This window comes from Oncorhynchus gorbuscha, linkage group LG13, assembly GCF_021184085.1.
Source record: "Oncorhynchus gorbuscha isolate QuinsamMale2020 ecotype Even-year linkage group LG13, OgorEven_v1.0, whole genome shotgun sequence".
Taxonomy (NCBI): Eukaryota; Metazoa; Chordata; class Actinopteri; order Salmoniformes; family Salmonidae; genus Oncorhynchus; species Oncorhynchus gorbuscha.
Window position 1 is genome coordinate 19473978 of NC_060185.1, and position 13108 is coordinate 19487085.

Genomic DNA, 13108 nt, shown 5'->3' on the forward strand with positions numbered 1-13108 from the left:
GGTGATGGTGATGAGGCCTGTCCACAGGACCAGTAGCTCCCTCTCTACTTTATGTATCCTCCAGCAGGGTGATGGTGCTGAGGCCTGTCCACAGGACCAGTAGCTCTCTCTCTACTTTATGTCTCCTCCAGGAGGGTGATGGTGCTGAAACCTGTCCACATGACCAGTAGATCTCTCTCTACTTTATGTCTCCTCCAGGAGGGTGATGGTGCTGAAGCCTGTCCACAGGACCAGTAGCTCTCTCTCTACTTTATGTCTCCTCCAGGAGGGTGATGGTGCTGAAGCCTGTCCACAGGACCAGTAGCTCTCTCTCTACTTTATGTCTCCTCCAGGAGTGTGATGGTGATGAGGCCTGTCCACAGGACCAGTAGCTCTCTCTCTACTTTATGTCTCCTCCAGGAGGGTGATGGTGCTGAGGCCTGTCCACAGGACCAGTAGCTCTCTCTCTACTTCATGTCTCCTCCAGGAGGGTGATGGTGCTGAGGCCTGTCCACAGGACCAGTAGCTCTCTCTCTACTTTATGTCTCCTCCAGGAGGGTGATGGTGCTGAAGCCTGTCCACAGGAGCAGTAGCTCTCTCTCTACTTTGTCTCCTCCAGGAGGGTGATGGTGCTGAAGCCTGTCCACAGGACCAGTAGCTCTCTCTCTACTTTATGTCTCCTCCAGGAGGGTGATGGTGCTGAGGCCTGTCCACAGGACCAGTAGCTCTCTCTCTACTTCATGTCTCCTCCAGGAGGGTGATGGTGCTGAGGCCTGTCCACAGGACCAGTAGCTCTCTCTCTACTTTATCTATCCTCCAGGAGGGTGATGGTGCTGAAGCCTGTCCACAGGACCAGTAGCTCTCTCTCTACTTCATGTCTCCTCCAGGAGGGTGATGGTGCTGAGGCCTGTCCACAGGACCAGTAGCTCTCTCTCTACTTTATGTCTCCTCCAGGAGGGTGATGGTGCTGAAGCCTGTCCACAGGACCAGTAGCTCTCTCTCTACTTTATGTCTCCTCCAGGAGGGTGATGGTGATGAGGCCTGTCCACAGGACCAGTAGCTCTCTCTCTACTTTATGTCTCCTCCAGGAGGGTGATGGTGATGAGGCCTGTCCACAGGACCAGTAGCTCTCTCTCTACTTTATGTCTCCTCCAGGAGGGTGATGGTGATGAGGCCTGTCCACAGGACCAGTAGCTCTCTCTCTACTTTATGTCTCCTCCAGGAGGGTGATGGTGATGAGGCCTGTCCACAGGACCAGTAGCTCTCTCTCTACTTTATGTCTCCTCCAGGAGGGTGATGGTGCTGAGGCCTGTCCACAGGACCAGTAGCTCTCTCTCTACTTCATGTCTCCTCCAGGAGGGTGATGGTGCTGAGGCCTGTCCACAGGACCAGTAGCTCTCTCTCTACTTTATGTCTCCTCCAGGAGGGTGATGGTGCTGAAGCCTGTCCACAGGACCAGTAGCTCTCTCTCTACTTTGTCTCCTCCAGGAGGGTGATGGTGCTGAAGCCTGTCCACAGGACCAGTAGCTCTCTCTCTACTTTATGTCTCCTCCAGGAGGGTGATGGTGCTGAGGCCTGTCCACAGGACCAGTAGCTCTCTCTCTACTTCATGTCTCCTCCAGGAGGGTGATGGTGCTGAGGCCTGTCCACAGGACCAGTAGCTCTCTCTCTACTTTATCTATCCTCCAGGAGGGTGATGGTGCTGAAGCCTGTCCACAGGACCAGTAGCTCTCTCTCTACTTCATGTCTCCTCCAGGAGGGTGATGGTGCTGAGGCCTGTCCACAGGACCAGTAGCTCTCTCTCTACTTTATGTCTCCTCCAGGAGGGTGATGGTGCTGAAGCCTGTCCACAGGACCAGTAGCTCTCTCTCTACTTTATGTCTCCTCCAGGAGGGTGATGGTGATGAGGCCTGTCCACAGGACCAGTAGCTCTCTCTCTACTTTATGTCTCCTCCAGGAGGGTGATGGTGATGAGGCCTGTCCACAGGACCAGTAGCTCTCTCTCTACTTTATGTCTCCTCCAGGAGGGTGATGGTGATGAGGCCTGTCCACAGGACCAGTAGCTCTCTCTTATTGATGGCGGCAGCCTAGTGGTTAGAGCGTTGGACTTGAAACCAAAAGGGTGCAAGATCAAATCCCCAACCTGACAAGGTTAAAAAAAATAACATTATTATTATTATTTTTTAACATCTGTCATTTAAAACCACTGTTCCTCGGCCGGCATTGAAAATAAGGATATGTTCCTAACTGACTTGTTAAATAAAGGTCAAAACATTTGTTTAAATGGACCACTGTATGTTAGCTCTGTTGGAGCCCAATAAATGGCAACAGTAGGAAACAAAGTAACACAAATGCAGAGTGCAGATAAGAAAAACAGAAGCAACCACACGTCCCTGACTCATGATTTCACAGCAGGGACGGCCAGTGGGTCCAGAGTAGCATCATACTTGTTCTTCATCCCTACAAACTCAGCTGATGAAACTCATTTCATTCTAAACTGTAGATTATGACCATTGACGTCAGGTGTGTTAGTGGGGGCTGGGGCAGAAATGTGGCACCAATCAGGACTGGAGTTGCCCATCCTTGTTCCACAGGAAGCTGTACATCTAGTGTAAAGGGGACATTGTAGGTGTGTTTTGTATACTGTCCCATTATCTCTAAATGGGAACAGAATTCCTCAGTATAGTTTTGTTGTGACACGTTCCATGATTCATCGTCAGTCACAGACAGGTCTCGGCCAGGCACCCTGTCATTATTCCAGTCAAGGGTGACATACAGCACTAAATGCTCATACATCTGTTGCCATGGTAATAAATAACAGGGTATGAAGCAAAACTTTGGATGGATTCCTTAAATAGCTATCTCGGTCCTGTTCTCCTCCAATCAGAGCTATTGTTACTAACCGTGCCAATAAGCTGTAAAAGCCTACACAAAACACAGGCAGACAGGCAGACAGGCAGACAGGCAGACAGGCAGACAGGCAGGCAGGCAGGCAGGCAGGCAGGCAGACGGGTCGGCCGGCTGGCTGGCTGGGCAGACATACAGACATGCAGGGAGACAGACAGACAGACAGACAGACAGACAGACAGACAGACAGACAGACAGACAGACAGACAGACAGACAGACAGACAGACAGACAGACAGACAGACAGACAGACAGGCAGGGAGGCAGGCAGGGAGGCAGGCAGGCAGGCAGAGAGGCAGGCAGGGAGGCAGGCTGGCTGGGCAGACAGACAGGCAGGCAGGGAGACAGGCAGACAGACAGACAGACAGACAGACAGACAGACAGACAGACAGACAGACAGACAGACAGACAGACAGACAGACAGACAGACAGACAGACAGACAGACAGGCAGACAGGCAGACAGGGAGGCAGGCTGGCTGGGCAGGCAGACAGACAGACAGACAGGCAGGCAGGCAGGCAGGCAGGCAGGCAGGCAGACAGGCAGGCAGGCAGGCAGGCAGTCTGGCAGACAGTAGTACTGTTGTTATACAACAGGGTGGATAGATGTTTGGATAGAGGACTCCTGGGCAGCCATTCTTATCGACCTCTTCTTTGTAGTGTCACTCCAGTCATGTATTGTGGAGAAGCATGATGTTGACATTCCTCTCAGCAGGATGACTGTCACTCTTTGTGCTGTCTGTCTATTAACACCCAGGCTGAATATTCTATCTTCCCAGTAGCAGAAAGATTACACAGCAGAGTAGTGTGATTGGCTGGGATGGCATGGGCTTTGACTGACAAGGAGATGAAATGACAGACAGACACGGCCGGTAGGCAGACACAGCCACTTCTGTCCACTTCAATCTTGCCCCCCTACATTGTGCTTGCTTGCATGTGTGTCTGAGTGTCTGAGTGTCTGATTGAGTGAGTGTCTGATTGAGTGAGTGTCTGATTGAGTGAGTGTCTGAGCGAGCGAGTGAGAGAGAGTGTGTGTGTGTGTGTGTGTGTGTGTGTGTGTGTGTGTGTGTGTGTGTGTGTGTGTGTGTGTGTGTGTGTGTGTGTGTGTGTGTGTGTGTGTGTGTGTGTGTGTGTGTGTGTGTGTGTGTGTGTGTGTGTGTGTGTGTGTGTGTGTGTGTGTGTGTGTGTGTGTGTGTGTGACTATAAATAAACTGGCAGATAGTCCACTTTGGGGTGTACTTGGCCTCCACCCGTTCCCTTTACTTTGTTCCGTCTGTGTTTGCTTAGTGGTGGACTGGGTCCATGTTCCGTCTGTGTTTGCTTAGTGGTGGACTGGGTCCTTGTTCGTCTGTGTTTGCCGTGGACTGGGTCCTTGGTCGAGGTCATCCGGGGCTGCCTGATTAAATATTAATAAAGAAACATGATCGATTTCCATCCAGCTGCTACTGTAGAGGAGAGGGGCCAAAGCTCAGAACCTACCTGGGATTACTGCTCAACAAGGGCTCTCTTTCTTTCTCTGTCTCATCTCTCTGTATCCTCTCTCTGTATCCTCTCTCTGACTCCTCTCTTTCTCTACCTCCTCTCTTTCTCTGTCCCATCTCTCTGTATCCTCTCTCTGTATCCTCTCTCTGACTCCTCTCTTTCTCTGACTCCTCTCTTTCTCTGTCTCATCTCTCTGTATCCTCTCTCTGACGCCTCTCTCTGTATCCTCTCTCTGTATCCTCTCTCTGTATCCTCTCTCTGACTCCTCTCTTTCTCTATCTCATCTATCTGTATCCTCTCTCTGACTCCTCTCTTTCTCTGTCTCATCTCTCTGTATCCTCTCTCTGTATCCTCTCTCTGTATCCTCTCTCTGTATCCTCTCTCTGACTCCTCTCTTTCTCTGACTCCTCTCTTTCTCTGTCTCATCTCTGTGTATCCTCTCTCTGACTCCTCTCTCTGTATCCTCTCTCTGTATCCTCTCTCTGTATCCTCTCTCTGACTCCTCTCTTTCTCTGTCTCATCTCTCTGACTCCTCTCTTTCTCTGTCTCATCTCTCTGTATCCTCTCTCTGTATCCTCTCTCTGTATCCTCTCTCTGTATCCTCTCTCTGACTCCTCTCTTTCTCTGTCTCATCTCTCTGTATCCTCTCTCTTCATCTTCTCTCTGACTCCTCTCTTTCTCTGTCTCATCTCTCTGTCTCATCTCTCTGTATCCTCCCTCTGACTCCTCTCTTTCTCTGTCTCATCTCTCTGTATCATCTCTCTGTATCCTCCCTCTGACTCCTCTCTTTCTCTGTCTCATCTCTCTGTCTCATCTCTCTGTATCCTCTCTCTGACTCCTCTCTTTCTCTGTCTCATCTCTCTGTATCATCGCTCTGTATCCTCCCTCTGACTCCTCTCTTTCTCTGTCTCATCTCTCTGTATCATCGCTCTGTATCCTCTCTCTGACTCCTCTCTTTCTCTGTCTCATCTCTCTGTATCCTCTCTCTGACTCCTCTCTTTCTCTGTCTCATCTCTCTGTCTCATCTCTCTGTATCCTCTCTCTGACTCCTCTCTTTCTCTGTCTCATCTCTCTGTCTCATCTCTCTGTATCCTCTCTCTGACTCCTCTCTTTCTCTGTCTCATCTCTCTGTCTCATCTCTCTGTATCCTCTCTCTGACTCCTCTCTTTCTCTGTCTCATCTCTCTGTCTCATCTCTCTGTATCCTCTCTCTGACTCCTCTCTTTCTCTGTCTCATCTCTCTGTATCATCTCTCTGTATCATCCCTCTGTATCCTCTCTCTGACTCCTCTCTTTCTCTGTCTCATCTCTCTGTATCATCGCTCTGTATCCTCCCTCTGACTCCTCTCTTTCTCTGTCTCATCTCTCTGTATCATCGCTCTGTATCCTCTCTCTGACACCTCTCTTTCTCTACCTCCTCTCTTTCTCTGTCTCCTCTCTCTGTCTTCCCTCGTATCTGTCTCCTCTTCACTCTTGTTCAGTTTTACACCTTTGGTACTTGGCCAGCTATTTTCTGGCCATCGGTTGAACAAAGGCACTTTAAAAAACAATTGTTGATGGTGTTGTGGGACCATTAATGAAGGCCTGTCTCTCTGCTGGACAGCCAGTCTAGATAAGTCTGATGGCAGAGAGATACATCCCCTATCCTTTCAACTCTGGCTCTCCCGATCACCTGACCCCTGACCTCTCAGACGATGGATTCACACCCCTGTTACTCAGTCACCCAGACCTCTCTCCACCTCACCCCTGCCACACGGGTCACCATTTAGGATATACGTCCTGCCCGCCAGCCCCCTGTCTGTTCCGTAGACGATGCCTCACCCTGGGCATGGTAAAGGCATGGTGGATATGGTGGAACTACTCATATGTCTTCATCAGAGAGGGGGTGTCCTCAGCAGGCCCAACCCCCAGAGTACTCCCTTTCCCCTGGCCACAGTTCAATCTACTGGGACAGTTCTCTATACATATTCACCCCAAGCCCCCCTCTCTTTACCCCTCCAATCACCTCAGCAGCACCTGATGGCAGGTAGAGAAGTAAGGTAATGGAATCTGGTTCAAATGATCTTGTCTGCAGTGTAATAGTGATGGTGGTGATGGGGAATGGGGTGCAGGGAGGGCCAGTGTGTTTTTTTACTGAGGGGATAGAGGGGGCTGTGGTTTATTACTGAGGGGATAGAGGGGGCTGTGGTGTATTACTGAAGGGATAGAGGGGGCTGTGGTTTATTACTGAGGGGATAGAGGGGGCTGTGGTTTATTACTGAGGGGATAGAGGGGGCTGTGGTTTATTACTGAGGGGATAGAGGGGCTGTGGTGTATTACTGAGGGGATAGAGGGGGCTGTGATTTATTACTGAGGGGATAGAGGGGGCTGTGGTTTATTACTGAGGGGATAGAGGGGGCTGTGGTTTATTACTGAGGGGATAGAGGGGGCTGTGGTTTATTACTGAGGGGATAGAGGGGGCTGTGGTGTATTACTGAGGGGATAGAGGGGGCTGTGGTTTATTACTGAGGGGATAGAGGAGGCTGTGGTTTATTACTGAGGGGATAGAGGAGGCTGTGGTTTATTACTGAGGGGATAGAGGGGGCTGTGATTTATTACTGAGGGGATAGAGGAGGCTGTGGTTTATTACTGAGGGGATAGAGGAGGCTGTGGTGTATTACTGAGGGGATAGAGGAGGCTGTGGTTTATTACTGAGGGGATATAGGGGGCTGTGGTTTATTACTGAGGGGATAGAGGAGGCTGTGGTTTATTACTGAGGGGATAGAGGGGGCTGTGGTGTATTACTGAGGGGATAGAGGAGGCTGTGGTTTATTACTGAGGGGATAGAGGAGGCTGTGGTGTATTACTGAGGGGATAGAGGAGGCTGTGGTTTATTACTGAGGGGATAGAGGAGGCTGTGGTGTATTACTGAGGGGATATAGGAGGCTGTGGTTTATTACTGAGGGGATAGACGCGGCTGTGGTGTATTACTGTGGGGATAGAGGAGGCTGTGGTTTATTACTGAGGGGATAGAGGAGGCTGTGGTTTATTACTGAGGGGATAGAGGAGGCTGTGGTTTTTTACTGAGGGGATAGAGGGGGCTGTGGTGTATTACTGAGGGGATAGAGGAGGCTGTGGTGTATTACTGAGGGGATAGAGGAGGCTGTGGTTTATTACTGAGGGGATAGAGGGGGCTGTGGTTTATTACTGAGGGGATAGAGGGGCTGTGGTGTATTACTGAGGGGATAGAGGGGCTGTGGTTTATTACTGAGGGGATAGAGGAGGCTGTGGTTTATTACTGAGGGGATAGAGGAGGCTGTGGTTTATTACTGAGGGGATAGAGGGGGCTGTGATTTATTACTGAGGGGATAGAGGAGGCTGTGGTTTATTACTGAGGGGATAGAGGAGGCTGTGGTGTATTACTGAGGGGATAGAGGAGGCTGTGGTTTATTACTGAGGGGATATAGGGGGCTGTGGTTTATTACTGAGGGGATAGAGGAGGCTGTGGTTTATTACTGAGGGGATAGAGGGGGCTGTGGTGTATTACTGAGGGGATAGAGGAGGCTGTGGTTTATTACTGAGGGGATAGAGGAGGCTGTGGTGTATTACTGAGGGGATAGAGGAGGCTGTGGTTTATTACTGAGGGGATAGAGGAGGCTGTGGTGTATTACTGAGGGGATATAGGAGGCTGTGGTTTATTACTGAGGGGATAGACGCGGCTGTGGTGTATTACTGTGGGGATAGAGGAGGCTGTGGTTTATTACTGAGGGGATAGAGGAGGCTGTGGTTTATTACTGAGGGGATAGAGGAGGCTGTGGTTTTTTACTGAGGGGATAGAGGGGGCTGTGGTGTATTACTGAGGGGATAGAGGAGGCTGTGGTGTATTACTGAGGGGATAGAGGAGGCTGTGGTTTATTACTGAGGGGATAGAGGGGGCTGTGGTTTATTACTGAGGGGATAGAGGGGCTGTGGTGTATTACTGAGGGGATAGAGGGGGCTGTGATTTATTACTGAGGGGATAGAGGGGGCTGTGGTTTATTACTGAGGGGATAGAGGGGGCTGTGGTTTATTACTGAGGGGATAGAGGGGGCTGTGGTTTATTACTGAGGGGATAGAGGGGGCTGTGGTGTATTACTGAGGGGATAGAGGGGGCTGTGGTTTATTACTGAGGGGATAGAGGGGGCTGTGGTTTATTACTGAGGGGATAGAGGAGGCTGTGGGGCTGTGGTGTTGTCTGTGATGCAGTGGACCGTACAGTAAGGCTCTCAGTTCCCAGGCCTGCTGGTATATTTCACTGGAATTGGAGGGTGTGAAACAGAAGAGTGAAATGACAGACAGAGGCCAGGTAATGGGACTGTCAACAGAGCACACAGACAGCTTTGCTGTTAGTTTACTGTGTATTTTAGTGTGTGTGTGTGTGTGTGTGTGTGTGTGTGTGTGTGTGTGTGTGTGTGTGTGTGTGTGTGTGTGTGTGTGTGTGTGTGTGTGTGTGTGTGTGTGTGTGTGTGTGTGTGTGTGTGTGTGTGTGTGTGTGTGTGTGTGTGTGTGTGTGTGTGTGTGTGTGTGTATGTGTGTGTGTGAGGTCCAACTCCCTCATCATTCAGGGTGAATGGACGACAGACAGCGGTGAAATTACACTGTCTCCCCGTTAGTGGTGGACTGTCACCACGGAGATGGAGGAAGGGAGAGTGGTCTGGTCCCAAGGCTCTATTAGTCCATTCTCAAGTGTTTAAGGTTTGACACACACTCACACACAATGACCTACAAACAGAAACACTTTACACTCTCTATCAAAAGAAGATCGCCAGACCAACCTGCAGAACCACACACTGAAAGTCACACACATTAAATCAGAGTACCACTTCAGGCCCTCAATTTGGCAGAGACTCAGAACAGACCTGCCATGATTCCAGTAAGCCAATCCATTTGATTGCCCTACACAGCCGAAACAATACCCCCAATGTGACTGTGATATTTTGGAGTGAAGTATAAATTACCCTGGTAATTTACTACATCAGACTGTGTCGCTCTGCATGCCAAAATGTTGTCCCTTTGTCTTTCTGACAGGACCTCTAGTTTGTTTTTATCTGAATAGTCATCCCATTGTCTTATGGTTTGCCTTTGTTTTCTCTTGTTCTAAGTTGATTGGACCTCTCCATGTGTCTGTGGGAGAGGAGGGATCCTGGTCTATCGCCTTGGGAACAGCATATACTGTACCCACCTACCGGGCTGTACTATATGTTGAATAGAACTGCATGGTGCTCTGCTGTGTGGCCTACGATAGAGACATTATTACATGGATTGTGTGTGTGTGTGTGTGTGTGTGTGTGTGTGTGTGTGTGTGTGTGTGTGTGTGTGTGTGTGTGTGTGTGTGTGTGTGTGTGTGTGTGTGTGTGTGTGTGTGTGTGTGTGTGTGTGTGTGTGTGTGTGTGTGTGACCCAGGCAGGCCTCCCTGTGCAAACACACATGATTAAGGGAAAGGGAAGGTAATTAGAGATCATCTCCATATTTTCCTCTCTTTCTCTCTCGGCTGGCATGCTGCCCAGTGCCCCCTCCCCTCTAGCCAACAACCCCCCTATCGGTCCCCTCTATGGGCCCATGCCATGCGTCCCCTTTCAACAAATCATGCCCCCCTTCCAACTGGCCTCGTGTCAGATCTGATAGGCTTGTCTTATCTGGTTATTCCATTTATTGTATTGTGTAACATTAAATATTTCACATGCCAGTCCATAAAGCAGCACTGTGTTCTGGTTACCGTGTATGGTAACAGCACCAGCAGTCCATAAAGCAACACTGTGTTCTGGTTACTGTGTATGGTAACAGCACCAGCAGTCCATAAAGCAGTGCTGTGTTCTGGTTACTGTGTATGGTAACAGCACCAGCAGTCCATAAAGCAGTGCTGTGTTCTGGTTACTGTGTATGTTAACAGCACCAGCAGTCCATAAAGCAACACTGTGTTCTGGTTACTGTGTATAGTAACAGCACCAGCAGTCCATAAAGCAGCACTGTGTTCTGGTTACTGTATATGGTAACAGCACCAGCAGTCCATAAAGCAGCACTGTGTTCTGGTTACTGTGTATGGTAACAGCACCAGCAGTCCATAAAGCAGCACTGTGTTCTGGTTACTGTATATAGTAACAGCACCAGCAGTCCATAAAGCAGCTCTTTGGTTCCCGGTTAAGTGGTGTGAGGTTATGGTATTTTATTTGATCAGGCTTCTACCAGCCCTCTGCATCTCTTCTCCATTAAAGCTCGGCTTTACACTTCTACCAGCCCTCTGCATCTCTTCTCCATAAAGCTCGGCTTTACACTTCTACCAGCCCTCTGCATCTCTTCTCCATAAAGCTCGGCTTTACACTTCTACCAGCCCTCTGCATCTCTTCTCCATAAAGCTCGGCTTTACACTTCTACCAGCCCTCTGCATCTCTTCTCCATAAAGCTCGGCTTTACACTTCTACCAGCCCTCTGCATCTCTTCTCCATTAAAGCTCGGCTTTACACTTCTACCAGCCCTCTGCATCTCTTCTCCATTATAAAGCTTGGCTTTACACTTCTACCAGCCCTCTGCATCTCTTCTCCATAAAGCTCGGCTTTACACTTCTACCAGCCCTCTGCATCTCTTCTCCATTAAAGCTCGGCTTGACACTTCTACCAGCCCTCTGCATCTCTTCTCCATTATAAAGCTCGGCTTTACACTTCTACCAGCCCTCTGCATCTCTTCTCCATAAAGCTCGGCTTTACACTTCTACCAGCCCTCTGCATCTCTTCTCCATAAAGCTCGGCTTTACACTTCTACCAGCCCTCTGCATCTCTTCTCCATAAAGCTCGGCTTTACACTTCTACCAGCCCTCCGCATCTCTTCTCCATAAAGCTCGGCTTTACACTTCTACCAGCCCTCTGCATCTCTTCTCCATTAAAGCTCGGCTTTACACTTCTACCAGCCCTCTGCATCTCTTCTCCATAAAGCTTGGCTTTACACTTCTACCAGCCCTCTGCATCTCTTCTCCATTAAAGCTCGGCTTTACACTTCTACCAGCCCTCTGCATCTCTTCTCCATTATAAAGCTCGGCTTTACACTTCTACCAGCCCTCTGCATCTCTTCTCCATAAAGCTCGGCTTTACACTTCTACCAGCCCTCTGCATCTCTTCTCCATTAAAGCTCGGCTTGACACTTCTACCAGCCCTCTGCATCTCTTCTCCATTATAAAGCTCGGCTTTACACTTCTACCAGCCCTCTGCATCTCTTCTCCATAAAGCTCGGCTTTACACTTCTACCAGCCCTCTGCATCTCTTCTCCATTAAAGCTCGGCTTTACACTTCTACCAGCCCTCTGCATCTCTTCTCCATAAAGCTCGGCTTTACACTTCTACCAGCCCTCTGCATCTCTTCTCCATAAAGCTCGGCTTTACACTTCTACCAGCCCTCTGCATCTCTTCTCCATAAAGCTCGGCTTTACACTTCTACCAGCCCTCTGCATCTCTTCTCCATTAAAGCTCGGCTTTACACTTCTACCAGCCCTCTGCATCTCTTCTCCATAAAGCTCGGCTTTACACTTCTACCAGCACTCTGCATCTCTTCTCCATAAAGCTTGGCTTTACACTTCTACCAGCCCTCTGCATCTCTTCTCCATTAAAGCTCGGCTTTACACTTCTACCAGCCCTCTACATCTCTTCTCCATAAAGCTCGGCTTTACACTTCTACCAGCCCTCTGCATCTCTTCTCCATAAAGCTCGGCTTTACACTTCTACCAGCCCTCTGCATCTCTTCTCCATTAAAGCTCGGCTTTAAACTTCTACCAGCCCTCTGCATCTCTTCTCCATTATAAAGCTCGGCTTTACACTTCTACCAGCCCTCTGCATCTCTTCTCCATAAAGCTTGGCTTTACACTTCTACCAGCCCTCTGCATCTCTTCTCCATTAAAGCTCGGCTTGACACTTCTACCAGCCCGATGCATCTCTTCTCCATTATAAAGCTCGGCTTTACACTTCTACCAGCCCTCTGCATCTCTTCTCCATTAAAGCTCGGCTTTAAACTTCTACCAGCCCTCTGCATCTCTTCTCCATTATAAAGCTCGGCTTTACACTTCTACCAGCCCTCTGCATCTCTTCTCCATAAAGCTCGGCTTTACACTTCTACCAGCCCTCTGCATCTCTTCTCCATTAAAGCTCGGCTTGACACTTCTACCAGCCCGATGCATCTCCATCTCTTCTGTAGCTCAGTTGGTAGAGCATGGCGCTTGTAACGCCAGGGTAGTGGGTTCGATCCCCGGGACCACCCATACGTAGAATGTATGCACACATGACTGTAAGTCGCTTTGGATAAAAGCGTCTGCTAAATGGCATATTATTATTTATTTTATTTTTATTTCATTATAAAGCTCGGCTTTACACTTCTACCAGCCCTCTGCATCTCTTCTCCATAAAGCTCGGCTTTACACTTCTACCAGCCCTCTGCATCTCTTCTCCATTATAAAGCTCGGCTTTACACTTCTACCAGCCCTCTGCATCTCTTCTCCATTAAAGCTCGGCTTGACACGTTCTCCTTCTGACACGTTTAACTGTTTTAAAAGCTTTTTCTCCCCTTTTTACTATTTGTTTACTTATTTATTATTTGTCCAGGCCTTTGATTTATATTGTCTGCTTTAATCTCTCTATCCCTCTATCACTCTCTCTATGATTTAATCTCTCTATCCCTCTATCACTCTCTCTATGATTTAATCTCTCTATCCCTCTATCACTCTCTCTATGATTTAATCTCTCTATCCCTC

The 13108-nt window shown here is 49.1% G+C and overlaps 1 protein-coding gene across 2 annotated transcripts in view; it reads left to right on the forward strand.

The window, feature by feature from the left end:
* The window catches only part of robo2 (roundabout, axon guidance receptor, homolog 2 (Drosophila)), a 682751-nt gene that overhangs the window by 463894 nt on the left and 205749 nt on the right, over positions 1–13108 (forward strand). The window lies entirely within an intron of this gene.